At 44.2% G+C, this 12,899-nt stretch overlaps 1 protein-coding gene across 2 annotated transcripts in view; it reads left to right on the top strand.

Moving 5' to 3' along the window:
- LOC121295965 (zinc finger protein 423) overlaps positions 1–12,899 on the top strand; it is a 104,931-nt gene that overhangs the window by 34,722 nt on the left and 57,310 nt on the right. The window contains exon 1 of one of the 2 annotated variants that reach the window (XM_041221067.1): positions 3,386–3,454. The exons of the other annotated variant lie outside the window; for it this stretch is intronic. The gene's annotated coding sequence lies outside the window, so the exon portion shown is untranslated. Of the gene's footprint in view, positions 1–3,385; positions 3,455–12,899 lie in introns of those variants that run through there. 2 annotated transcript variants of the gene reach the window in all.

Raw genomic sequence — 12,899 nt, 5'->3', positions numbered from 1 at the left:
CTCTCTCTCTCTCTCTCTCTCTCCCCCTGCTTGCCAGTATGACCTCCATTTGAAGCCACCTATTGGCTTGCATAACCCAGGAGTGGTCATTGGCGTAGACAGGGCTTGCAGCCACGACTGCCCCAGTCTCTGCCAGACAACTCGCAGAGCGCATGATATATGGAATGCCTACGAAGGGGGATGCAAGGGAATTGCACGAGGCAGAGAAAGTATTAATATTTAACATGCAGGTAATCTGCCATTGTGATGATGAACATCAGGAATAAAGCTAGAAGCAGCAGCAAAACTTGTGCTGTTGACCGTTTCTAGCAGCTCTAGCGGTCAATGATTGACCCAGAGGGCACCAGGGTGAATTAGTCGATTTTAAATGAATGGCTTGCCAAATAAAAGCCATAGTTACAAAAATGAATGTATATATGTGTGTAATAAAAACTAGAGCTGTAAACTGACAGTGTTTTTGTGTGTGTTTAAAAACACCCATAAGTGCTGCAGACGCTTTTCTCAGATCTGCTGCCCTGTCACGTCTCGAACACAAAGGGGCTTTCAGGAGACTCGACTCGCTTGTTGTAAAAACGGCCCCTGACTGTGCGCCCAAAGAGGCAGGATCTGGGATTAGTGTCCTGGAACTTCACTGCAACCTTGTTAATCCATCGGAACGGAGCGGCCAGTCAGTGCACGCTGCTAAATGAACGGAATTACAGCACTCTCCTTTCAAACCCAAAAAGATGGATTCGTTATTTGGCTGACAATGAAGAGGGACCATCTCTGACTGACCCCATCCTGAATTGGAGAGAGCTTCTCTCCCAGTCCTCCAGCTCTCCTAGCAGTCCCAGCTTGTTTGTCAAACAGAACACCTTTTTTGAATTTTTTTGAATGTTTTTATTTTTTTGTATGCATTGTTTTCCAGTGTGCATTAAAACCACACTCATCTGTAGCTAAATGATTCTGCATAGAGGACTGAATAAGAGAGAAAGAAAGGAAGGGTTTGCTGGAGAAGTGACTGCCATTGAGCTGGGGTGCCGTCACTCTCAAACGCTGCAGCTTGTCACTTACAAATAGCAGCAAAAAGAAATTAACCCCCCAGCAGAAGACAGAATGAGCTCTTACATTAGGGTGAAAAACAATATGCCGCTTCTGGCTGTAGGTGATTGTGCAGCTTTGTCAGCTCAGATTAGACTGGCTGAATCTTTAGTAATGGCCTCAAAAATGCATTTGTAAGTGTCCAGGATACACAAGCTGAACACTTTCTGGTACCTTAATTACACCATGTATTTAAAACATATTGCTTTAAGTTCTCATAAATATCCAACCTTCAAAGATAGAATATCCAGGCTGTTAGCTACTGCATGTCCTTAATATTCATAACTAAATTACTAAAAGAAAAATATAAATGAAATTTCTTTTTATGTCTTCAAATTGAAAAATGTACATAAAAAAAAAAAATTCTAGTAGAAACATTTGTCATTCATGTATTCAGTTTCTTTTTTTGTCCTGCTATCAATCTGTTTATTTGTATTTCTCATGCATGTATTTAAAGGAGTTGAATGGGATTTCAATTACATGATCTAGTGTGTGTGTGTGTGTGTTTGCCTCTCGGAGTGCATGTGTGAGAGCGACACTGTGTTTGTGTGTGTCTGTGTTTGTGTGTGTGTGTGAGTGACATTGTATGTGTATGTGTGCTTCTCGGAGTGTATGTATGTGAGCGACACTGTGTTTGTGTGTGTCTGTGTTTGTGTATGTATGTGAGCGACACTGTTTGTGTCTCGGTGTGTGTGTGTGAGTGACTGTGCGTCTTGGAGTGTATGTGTGTGAGCGACACGGTGTGTGCGAGTGACTGCGTGTGTCTCGGAATGCATGTGTGTGAGCGACACTGTGCTTGTGTGTGTTTTGTGTGTGTGCGTCTCGGAGTGTTTGTGTGTGTGTGAGTGACACTATGTGTTTTGTGTGTGTGAGTGACACTGTGTGTGTGTTTTGTGTTTGTGCTTCTCGGAGTGTATGTGTGTGAGTGACACTGTGTGTGTGTGTGTGTGTGTGCGCGCACTTGCACTTGCACTGGAATGCTGTCCTTGCCCTACCTGTATTGTGCCAGCTGACCCCAGTCCCGGTACATTGTGTGATGAAGTGTGTATAATAATGAGTTTTATTTCTGAAGCTTCCTGAGCAGGCAGGCACAGCTTTAAGTATTTAGCTGCCGGAGCCTGTTTGAAATGAGAGCGCTGTGCTTGTGAGGCCTCTGGGTGATTCAGGCTCCCTAGGGTGCCCCCCTCCTCCCCCTGTCTGGCCCGGCTCCCTACGCAATGAATACATTTCCATCCGCCTCCAACCCCCCCCCCCCCCCCCCCCTCCCCCTTCGCCTGTCGTCACCAAGGCAGCTAATTCCTCTGAGCCCTCGGCCCTTATTAAAGCCACAGATCACTTTCCTGTGCAGAGCCCAGTCAGAGACCAGAGGCCAGCTGAGTCGGGGATAAGAGGCAGGGCTGGTGCAATCTGAGCTGTGTGTGTGTGTGTGTGTGTGTGTGTGTGTGTGTGTTCTCGCTTCTCTCTTTTTCAACCAGTGAATTTATTTTTATTTTTTTGCTGCAAGCCATAGGGTTGCCTCCAGATTCCTTCAGTAAGCCCTTGGCACAGATACAAATGCTGTCCCAGCTGCTGCTAACCCCCTAGTTCTCCAGTGAGGGAGGCAGAGTGCAGCCTCTGCTCGGGTAGAGGAGAGGGAGAGAAGCTCACTGGAAGTCATTCTTCATCGCAGGGGTGCATGGTTCATTTTTATTCGAAACGCTCCCCTCACCCTCCCCTCTTCCCAGCCTAGTTTTTCCTCCCCTGTTCTAGAATATGGATGGCACCAGTTTTTGTGCGCTTGGAGACTAGCTGGCAGAGCGCGAGTCTCAGAAGGCCCGCCTTGTGCATGCACCTAAACACTTCAGTGAGCAATCTGTCAACATGTCAGCAACACATGTTTTGTAAAAAGCTTCCAGTGGGAGTAATGGCTCCCACCAGGACTCCGAAAATGCTTTGAATTCAGCAGATTTCTATTGCGGGCGTCCCCTGGGGTGCCTTTTACAATGCCTGCATTTCAGAAATTTGAGCCAAAGACCCCTGGGGGTTTCCTTTCATAATGCCTGAAAATGTAGGGTTATATTGTTGGAGGTCCCCATGGGGTCTTTATTAATACCTGAATTGTGAGGAACTGGAAATTACACAGGGCACTGCGGGGGCTGAGAACCACCCCAGGAAGAGGAGAAAGGCTCTGTGGGGACATTTTCTCTTCTCTTTTTTTATATACTTCATGCAAGAGTGAAAGAGAAGAATTTGCCAAAGGACCAAAAAAACTAAAATAAACGAGTGTGTGTTTGAGCTGCCTTTTATTTAATCTGCTGCTCAAAAGAAAAAATCAGAAAATTAAAAAATGAATTGGCTCTTATTTTAGCTCTCTTGTGTCTGCAGTCAGAGAACGGTGAGCAGATATTTGTATTTTTGTGTGCTGTTCTGAGAACTTGGATTTAAAGGGGGAAAAAAAAAAAGTGTTTGACTGGCAATCCTTTAGCATAGTGGCTTTTTAATCCTGTAACCTTGTAAAATACATATTGTAGGTTTAATTAGTTGTTTTTGAAGGGTGGGGTGGTTAAGGAATTGTTTCTTTTATAATAATTACAAAATATTATTGATCAAATTAAACTGAGGCAGGTACCGTGTACAATTCTAAACTAACATATGCGTCTCTAGAAATAACTATAGAATGAAGTCACATACAGTTACTGCATGTATAGGGTAAGAACATCACGCTATAGAGTCTGGTTAATAAGCACTGTGCCATACCCGATGCGCCTGGGTATATCACCTTGTTATAATACAGATTTATAGTTTCATGTTACAATGAATTGTCTTGTTTCTGTTTTTAGTGCCAGTCATTCTGTCTGCACTACAAGCCTCTCACTAGTAGCCTACAGTATTTAGAAACATGGGCTGAACAGTAATAGAAAAATTTGTGTACAAACCAGGCCTACAGCACACTGTGGTGATTTCTGATTCTTCCATTTCATTTAGTTCTGTTCCCACCACTTCATACAGTGAGTGTGTTTGTACCAATGCTGTGCTGTCTTGCCTTCTCCCCTGGTTGGTTATGATAGCGGATGCATCTTCTCTAAAACGAGTTGGAGAGGGTTTTGTACACGTACCAGATTACTTAACAGTGGTCAATATAACATTGCAGGGCCCAGGGTAGCTCTGCAGCAGCAATTCCATTATCTCCTCCTCTTTTAAAGCAATGGCTTGGTTTAGATAGTTGCATGTGGCAATTGTTCCTGCAGAAATACGAAATCGACTCCAGGGCACAGAATGTTTCCTAGTTGATGGGGTGTTTTCAAGACCACAATAAAACTAATTCAAAGTTCAAATCCCGTGTTTTGAGCCTCATGTCGTCATCACCCCCCCCAACTAACAATAAACAGCAGAACTCAGGAGCCCTGACCCTCCCAGAGCAGCGCGCAGCCCATCCCAATCTCTTTATAATAGCGTATAGTTACAGCAGAAACATGCCGATGCAAAAAGCATTCTGGCCCATGTATGAATGGATTGTTCTGCTTTTCTTTCAAGTACTGTGATGCAGTGCTTGAAGGTGTGGGTATCTGCAGGCTGATGGAAGTAGACCTACTGCAAAGGTTTGTGCTGAGGAGGAGGACTGAGGAAGAGGCTTCCCTGAACTGAGAAGGACGTTTTGCTCTCTGCTGGTTTAAACTAAACAAAACCAATAAGGAAATGAAGAATTTATTAACGCTTGGAGAATTGTGCTTTGTAATAAAGAACACATGTTGCTGGGGCGCATTTTTTTTATTTAAAGGAAGGAGGAGAGACGCCCCCCCTTTATTCTTGTTTTGTTATAAAACACGTGTGTATTATTTGCAGGCACTGTGTGTGAGCTCCCGGTCCCCTTTCCTTCTCCTTTGTGGAATTTGCTTTCCTGTAGTCGAGTTTCAGCTCCGCTTTGTATAGGGTGGAGGTCCCTGGGGACTCTGCTCAGCCGCTGGCAGTCTCGCTCAGACACCCAATTACCCCTGACGTCAATGCCGTCTCTCCCTGCTCCCAGGGGGGCCTGTGTGATGTGGGCTTTTTTCCTGCTGCTCCTTTCTTGTAACTCAAATATCTGAGTAGCTGTCTGTTAAATTCCTGGCAGCAGGTAACATTGTATTTGTTTTGTGGTTGTTGAGGAGGTAGAAGTAGACGTGGTAAAGAGGAGGATTCCTGAATCCTAAATTTAAAGCAAATAAAAATAAATTCGATAGGTGACTGCTCATGGATTTCTGTTAGCCACGGAGATATTGGAGCCTCCTTCAGGGACCCGGTTCGAGGAGAATGTGTTTCATGAGAGAGAGAGAATCTTAGCTGGGGCCTGGAGAGAGGCTCTGGTGGTCTTTTGGGGGCCCTTACAAAACTTTTCCTTTCTCTCTGTGCAGTAAAAACAAAAAAACAAACCCAGCTGTATGCATCTCGCTGTGCTGCTTTAGCGGTTGGCTCTTCAGTTTTTATTTATTTATTTATTTTTTTTAATGAGAGAAGCTCCAGTGAAGCGCAGTTGGAATTTGCCGGCCTGGACTTTGGCTCACTAGTGGGAGCGCCCTGCTTGAGTAATGAACTCCCCCAGGACTGGGGGAAGTAATGCAAGGCTGTTTCCATGCCTGGTTTCCAGGGAGTGCTGAACAGCCGCTCGGCCCCCGGTTTCATGCCAGGCCGAGGTCTGTGAAGCCTGATAAAATAAAGGGACTGAGGGACTTGGTGACAGCTGTGTGGGCCTGGGGCTGACTGGGAGAGGCAGATAAGGGCCCAGCTCCGAATGGGAACCAGCAGCTTTGCAAGGGGAAAATAATCTGACAAGATATGGCAACTGGCAGAGGAAAGTTAAAGAGAGAGGGGGCTTGGGGGAGTGGCAGGGGGTGCTGTTAGTCTTGATAATTTTAATTGACAAGAATCTGAAGTCACAGAGCAGATTTCCCCTTCTAGTAACATTTTATTACAATTATTTGTCTTTTTTTTTTTGTTCTTGTTTTCTCCAAATCTTTGACTCTTTCTAATAACACATTGCAGTGTTTGTTTTGTTGCTGCTGTTCTGTGAAATGAATGTAAGCAGGCCACAGGAGGTCAGAACAGAGGAGAGCTGAGCGAAACAGAAGAAAGGTTGGAGTTATTGCTGGGGTGCATGCTTTTCCTTTTGGGCGCGGAGGAGAGGTTTCAAAATGGCTTGGAGATCTAAGGTGGCCTCCAAGGACCTTTTGTAATAAATCTGCAACTCCCTCCCTCTCCTGCATCTCTAATCCAAGAAGCAAGTTCTTGTTTGAGATTTATTAGCCCATGTTGTAATTACTGCTGATTTTATTATGTAAATGAAGTGCTTCATTTTGATTAGCAAACTCCCAAATTCAACAACTAGATTGCTCTGCAAGGTGTTCCCAGTCCAGGCTTAACCATACGGTCCCCAGTCCAGACTCCTGCATGGGGGCGGGCTTTGTCCATAACCTGCCCTGACCCGACAGGCTGCTGCAATGCTTGATATCTTAATCATGTTCTGTAAGTGACGCTTCCAGAACGTTTGGTGCAGGGCTCTATTTTTATGATGTATACTTTAGTTTGGATGGGTTTTTTTTGTAACTGTTAATCTACCTGTAATGATATCTTTATGTTTTTATATATTCCAATCCACTGTTTTCTTTTGAAATCCCACTAAATGGTTCCTAATGCACATACATTATCTTGTTTTTAAGGAGGGATTTTGCGGGTAATTAAAAACACAGCAAGTCTTACCAGGGTCTTGTTAATGTGAATTTCTACCTTTTTCAGAGAATCGGCTCCTACTGTGAACAATTCCTGTCTGAACTAATACCACTGCTTTGCAAACTGAACATTTATTGTGAAGCTGAATTTGTTTAATTTGTTTCATTTGTTTTTACTTTATTTGGAGGATGCACAGGGCTTGTTTGCCCTTGCTCAGTAAACCTACATGTGAACAAACAGTGCAGCATGTTGCCATGCTCCACGGGGTTCCATTCGCTCTTTTAGAATTGGAAGATATTTAATAACACATAAAAGCAGCAGCTCCTATCTCAATTCTGCCTATTTTTTTTTATTTAAAAAAAATAAAAAGGAAAAAAATGGGTAGCGTTAGTGGGAAGGGGCTCATGTTTGAAGTTAAATCGCGCCTCTACTTATGTCTGGTCCCTTAGCAATCCTTTTTTTTCTGCTGCTGAGCTAAAACAGCCAGTGGCCAGGTTTGATCTGATGCCCCCACAGTGCACTGCCCTATGTGAACTCTGAGGGTTTGAAAAAAAAAAAAGAAAGAAAACCAGAGCCTGCGAAAATGAGACGGCCTGCGGGTCAGACTGATCTCTGGGGTGCCGCTAGGAGAACTTCCCAACAAAAGTTTTTTTTTTTTTTTGGTTTGTTTTTTTCTCCAGGCAGTCGCTGCAGACAACAATCCCCTCGGTCATGGGGGGGGGACCCGCACAGCCTGGAAGCCTTATTGGCAGAAACGTAGGAGGGAAGGTTTGATGGGAACTGGCACTGTTCATTAGACAGGGAGCAGGGGAGCAAAAACAATGCAGGAACCAAGAGATTTCCAAACTTTTTTTTTTTTTTCTGTAGACCCTTCGTTTCTCTCCAGCCACATGACTAGCGGATGTCAAGAGTAATTAAAGGACCCCCTGGCTCTTTCACTATCCCAGCCTGTTTCTTTGATCTGTTTCATGTTGGGCAGCTATATATATTTTTTTTGTCTTTCTCTTTTCAGCGCAATCTTTTGTGTCGGTGCCTGTGTGTTTCTCTTTTTTTATGCAGGTGTATTTTAAACTGTTTTGTGTGTTTTTTATATGGGGGGGGGGGGGGACCCTGGTTTTGCATTATCTTTTTAAGCAAACAAGCTGTGTGTGTGTGAGGATGTGTTTTTGTTTTGTTTTAATGGACAGGTTTGCAATATCCTTGCCTCAGGATACAATACAGATCCGCTGTGTGAGAACTCTTTGGTTTGTCAGATCTTGTCCTCACCACTGAAGAAGGGCCACACCATCTTGCAGCTAGCAGGTTAACTGAGCTGCTGGTCTAGTTTTATATTCACTTTGAATTGGATCTGAGAGTAGCGTTGTTGTTACCGTTCTGATTCGATTCGTTCAGAAGGCAGACGCTCCGAGCAGCACGTGACTCCACTGCGCTGGTGCTGCAGTCATGGAACCTTCACGCACTCGACTGCAGTGCAGTGAAAACGCACCTCCAAGAAAACAAATTCATAGCCAGCTGATTTCCACGGCTTCGGACATTTATTTTCTGGCCCCCACTCCATGAGTCTTGTTTTTTTGTTGGGTGTGATTGCAGTATGGGTGGCTCTAAAGCCCGCAGTGCCCGAAGGCAGAAAGCCTGTAACTCTAGATGTGATGACATCCTGGTTGCGTGACGTAGCGCATGGTTTCCAGCAATGAGAACAATTACAATGAATGTAAAGAAAGCAGTCTGCCCAGCACATGGAATGGTTGAAGGCAGTTGTTGAGGTGTTGTGTGTTCTGCTTCTCGTTTTGTTTGGCAAGGCAGAAAAGTGGCCCTAACATTTCTTGAGTGTTGGTGGCTCTACCCTACAGTACCACCAGACAAAAGCAGTGGAAAAGGAGAACTCGAGATTGATATTTCCATGACAAAGGAAAAGGAAATTAACTGACATCTTCGATTTTGAAGCTGTCCCTATTGCTGTGTATGCAATTCCTGTGGCTAATTTGTGGCAAGCTCGTGTTTTTGGATGTTTTTTTTGTTTTGGCTTAATACTGAAATTTCCATGAATAATGATACGAGGTATTCAATCCCCTTCCGTGGTTAGCAGCTGGGTGCAGCAGCATTACCCAGGGGGACGGACGTTTTAATACTTGTGGAATTACCGGGCAATTATTTTGTAACACGGTGTCCAGGTGTTTGCTCGTTGTATTCTCTCTGACGACCTAACTTGATAGAGATTTTTTATTTTGTTCTGAAACGCATTCTATAAATTTCTATCAGAAGCAGTATTCAGCTCTCTCAGCACCTCTGCTGTTAAAACAGGATCTCGCTTGTGCTGGGAGCAATACACTCGCACCGTTTATTTTTCACAAAAATATTTGTCTCTTTTTTCCATTCCAAGTGTGTTGCTTGTATAAAACGCACTTGAACAACATGTCCTGCACACCATTTCAATCTTCCATCCAGATAATTAGGAGTGTGTTTATTCAACTCTCCTCCCTGTTTGTGTCAAACGCGGGAGATTTCCCAACTTCAGTCTGCAGCACTCTGGTAACAGGCTGAGTGGATGGTTTGCAGGAAATTAGAATACCTTTTTAAACAGCTGCTAGACTCTCCATGAAACATGCACGTCAAATAAACTTTTTATGAAGTATAAGCAAATGTATGAAACTGACGATTCTTCATCAGTAGCAGTGGGATGGAGGCCCGTGTGTGTGCGTGTGTCTTTCTCTATTTTTAACCTCCTGCTGTAATAAGCACTGCTCCCCTTGCACTAACAGACATGACATCTGTTTACTGTCCTGCAGAGAGGTGTGGAAAGCTACCCTCTGGTGCTGATTCTGTAAATAATTGTTCAGAATACAGCAGCTAGAATTCTGACTAAAACCAGGAAAAGTGAACATATCACCCCTGTTTTAGTCTCTTTATACTGGCTCCCTGTGCAGTCAAGAATTGATTTTAAGATTTTACTGTTAACTGACAAGGCCCTGAATGGATTCACACCTAGTTATTTGCAGGAGTTACTGACCCTGTATCTTCCAAACCGCACTTTGAGATCACAGGATGCAGGGCTGCTGGTTATTCCTAGGGTCAACAAAAGCAACACGGGAGGCAGGGCCTTTTCTTGTAGAGCTCCGAAATTACAGAATGCCCTGCCTTTGTTTGTCAGGGAGGCTGGAACCGTTACAGTTTTCAAGTCAAGACTAAAAACACACTTTTATAAAATGGCTTTCTTATCTTGGTGGATTTTAATGTAAATTTAAAATTGCAGCTTTTTTATTATTTTGTGTAAACTGTTGTTTAAATTGAGACTGTGAGATATGCTATACAAATGTATTGTGGTTTGTTCCTTTTTTCTGCTATATACTGTACAGTGCTTTGAGATACTTTTGTATAAGAAGCGCTATATAAGTGCAATAAATGCAATAAATAAATAAAAACATGTAGTTTGCTTAGTGAAGTACAGATAGCACGAGCGAGTTTTATAGAAAGATCCATTAAGGCTTCCCTCGTAAAACCAGGTGCTCTCTCTATAATGTACTGTTTGAAAGGCGTTAATGACTCTCTCTTCTCCTGCTTCGTTTGTAATTCTTCTTTTGTTTTGCTGCAATGGCCCTGGCCCAGGTGTTCCACTCTGTCCACAAATGGGCCCCCGGGAAATGTGTCTCCCTGTGGAGCGAGTGCTCTGTAAATACCCGTGCCAGATTGCTGGGGCCTCTCTCCCAGGAGTGTGGAGCAGAGCAGAGCAGATCTCCCAGTCATGACTCTCCTCCCAGCTCTGGTCCAGGTTCTTTTTGTTTTATGTTCAAGCCTGTGATTGTGTTACAGCTGCTGGCATTACTTATTTAAAAGCCTGTGGAGGTGGGAGAAGAGGAGGGAGGGAAGGCAGAAGTGTTTCGCCTGAACAAAAGAAGATAAGGGCCTGGCCCCACTCAGCGCTCTTCGGGACTTGGTGGCACACGGGCTGGGTTTAATCCATTCAAACGAACTGCGTTCGGAGCTCAAGGACCACACAGCCCAGTGTGTGCGATACACCCCAGTGCTAGTGTCTACCTCATTAGGAAAGACAACTAAGACATCAGATTGGGGTCCCTATTTAAAAACGAACTAAACGCACATGAATGCAAACTTCATGAAATGCCTTTCCTGTGCTCCAGTTGATCTGACACAAAGAAGATCATCTCATAATATTCCTTTTACTAATCTCTGCATTCCAGCCTGCGCACTGGGATTGTTACTTCACACTAACTAATGTGTGATGAATAGAACAAACTGCTTGTTATCTGTCAATCGATGCAGACAGCTGAACGCATTCAGACTCTAGTAACTGTATCCAGTAAGAAGGACATGCAGTAAAGCATATTGATAGCCCCTGGACTCGCCACTAACTTTAGTGCCCCCTAGTCTCTTGGACTTTGAGAGAAGAAGGGGTGTTTTTTTTCTCCCAATATTTGCAGACTAATTAAAGAGCTCCAATATTTCATTATAAGCAGATCAAAGCACACACAGAGGTCTACAATACAGCAGAACATGAGTAGATGTTCTGTACAGTTCTATTTGATAGATCTGAGTGTGTACAGTACTTCTATCCTTGTGAGCCACGTTCACTGTGACCCAAGGCATTGTACTCCCAACGTGAACCAGTTCAAACTGAACCAGCGCAAACCCCTGTGACTGTTTCACAGTCTGAGAGTCTGTTGCTTTGACCAGTGCCGTGCCAAAGCTGCTCTGGGCTGGGTGGAACACTCCAATCCAGGTCCATCCCTCTGCAACCAACAAGCCGGACAGAGAACTTTTAAAAAGGGCCCTTTCTAGCCTGCATCACCATAGAAACTTGTCTCTGGAATGGATGGAGGGGTTAGTGTGCGTCTTTCCTCGCAGCTGCAGAATGCAGCGCTCGAGATACCACACTGATTCATGGTGTACAACCAGGCACGCTCCTGCTGGAATTAGCAAACAGCTGTTTCTCCTTTTTACTTCCGAACTGCACACAGAGGAACATGCCTTCGCTTTTTTCATTTATAATGAATTTTAATCACTACTACAGGTGACAAAAAAATGTCGAAACAAGCTTGTGTCTCGCGGAAAAAAATAAGAGTGCCAGATGCCAAGAGTTGTTTCCAGCCTGTGATTAAAACCATTGTTTTGGTACACTTCACAGGTAATTAGGGTGCAGCTGTTTCAAGTCCCAGTTCCACACAGCACAGATGAAGATTTGTTCCTCTTCTGTTAGAGAGCCACGCTGAAGGAAATGCCACAGCAACACACCCTGCTAGTACTCTCCTCACCAAAAGCACTGGAATTACACTTGCTTTTTCTTTCCTCCTTCACATGATATAGTTTTGGCTCAGATTGGCTTAATCTTTATCCTTTGGATAATCCTTATTCTCGTGGCAGAAAGGAATTGTTGTTTGGTAGCACTGGATAGAGGAACAGCACTGCAGTGTCCTGTGCCTGTTCAACCGTTCACCCTTTGAGATGTCCTGGTCCTGCTATTGGCCTCACTGCTAAAACAATACATGTTGATGCCAGCTGTGTTTGCTACAGACTTTTGTTAGCTGATATTAAATCCTATCGGACTGTGTATGCGTTTGTTTGTGAGTGTGTGTGTTGGTTCACTTTGTGGATCTAGACAGTTACATCTCTTGGATATTAATGTGTGTTGTTTTTTTTTTTGTTAAAAAAGCACTCCTTTATCAATAGCTCTTTGCGCCACGCCATTTATAAATTCCATGTTGACCACTTAGTGCTTATTAGAAGCTTAATTGGTCCAATTAAGTCATTTAGGGTAGAGCTGGAACAAAAACTGGGGGGACAGTGGCCCTCCAGGACCCCTTATCTACAGCCTTTTAAGAGCACCCTCTGCAGCATCAGAGCATTGCGCTCTCGCTCGCACTCTCCCTTCCTCTCTCTCGCTCTCACTCTGGCTGGCCTGTGACTGGGGAGCTACATACTGAAAACAGTACCAATTAGTGCCATATGTGAGGGGGTTGTGTGCGTTCTTGTCCATGAGGAGATGGGTCCAGAGATGAGCTGAACGTGTTTCACTGGGGACCCTGAGCAGCTGTACACATTGCTGGTGTAGGCAGAGTTGAAGGTCTAGTCAATTCCACTACAGACAGGGGGGTGACCAGTCCACTGTCCACAGTGCAGAGAGG

Source organism: Polyodon spathula, chromosome 21, assembly GCF_017654505.1.
Source record: "Polyodon spathula isolate WHYD16114869_AA chromosome 21, ASM1765450v1, whole genome shotgun sequence".
Classification (NCBI taxonomy): Eukaryota; Metazoa; Chordata; class Actinopteri; order Acipenseriformes; family Polyodontidae; genus Polyodon; species Polyodon spathula.
The sequence above is the reverse complement of the archived record's forward strand: the minus strand, read 5'-3'. Positions and strand labels throughout refer to the sequence as shown.